Consider the following 800-nt stretch of genomic DNA (forward strand, 5'->3'; position numbering starts at 1 on the left):
ACATCTCCGAGGTAGCAATGAAGTGGGGATTTTCCCGTACGACCATTTCACGAGTGTACCGCGAATATCAGGAATCCGGTTAGACATCCAGTCTCCGGCATCGCTGCGGACGGGAAAAGATCCTGCAAGGACGGGACCAACGACGACTGAAGAGAATCGTTCAACATGACAGAAGCTTCCTGGCAGATTAAAACTGTGTGCCGGACCGAGACTCGAACTCGGGACCTTTGCCTTTCGCGGGCAAGTTCAAAAATGGCTCTGAGCACTATGGACTCAACTGCTGTGGTCATCAGTCCCCTAGAACTTAGAACTACTTAAACCTAACTAACCTAAGGACATCAAACACATCCATGCCCGAGGCAGGATTCGAACCTGCGACCGTAGCAGTCTCACGGTTCCAGACTGCGCGCCTAGAACCGCGAGACCATCGTGGCCGGCCGCGGGCAAGTGCTCTACCAACTGAGCTACCCAAGCGCGACTCACGCCCCGCCCTCACAGCTCTACTTCTGCCAGTACCTCGCCTCCTACCTTCCAAACTTTGCAGAAGCTCTCCTGCGAACCTTGCAGAACTAGCACTCCTGAAAGAAAGGATATTGCGGATACATGGCTTAGCCACAGCCCCCGGTCCGGCCAGGGAGTTTCATATCAGCGCACACTTCGCTGCAGAGTGAATATCTCATTCTGGGAACATGACAGAAGTTCGAGCCTTGTGTGCATCTGAGCTGAAGAAATCATTGGCCGTCTCGCCTTAATTATTTCGTACTGCGGTGTGGCAGTTTACGGTCTGCACGACTCCCATC

General features: G+C 53.4%; 1 non-coding gene across 1 annotated transcript; it reads right to left on the reverse strand.

Moving 5' to 3' along the window:
• Positions 1–351: 351 nt before the first annotated feature.
• On the reverse strand, positions 352–474 carry Trnar-gcg (transfer RNA arginine (anticodon GCG)). Its single transcript has 2 exons — positions 438–474; positions 352–386 (listed from the first exon to the last, which is right to left on the reverse strand). It is a non-coding gene; the product is annotated as a tRNA-Arg (tRNA).
• Positions 475–800: the final 326 nt, after the last annotated feature.

This window comes from Schistocerca gregaria, chromosome X, assembly GCF_023897955.1.
Source record: "Schistocerca gregaria isolate iqSchGreg1 chromosome X, iqSchGreg1.2, whole genome shotgun sequence".
Taxonomy (NCBI): domain Eukaryota; kingdom Metazoa; phylum Arthropoda; class Insecta; order Orthoptera; family Acrididae; genus Schistocerca; species Schistocerca gregaria.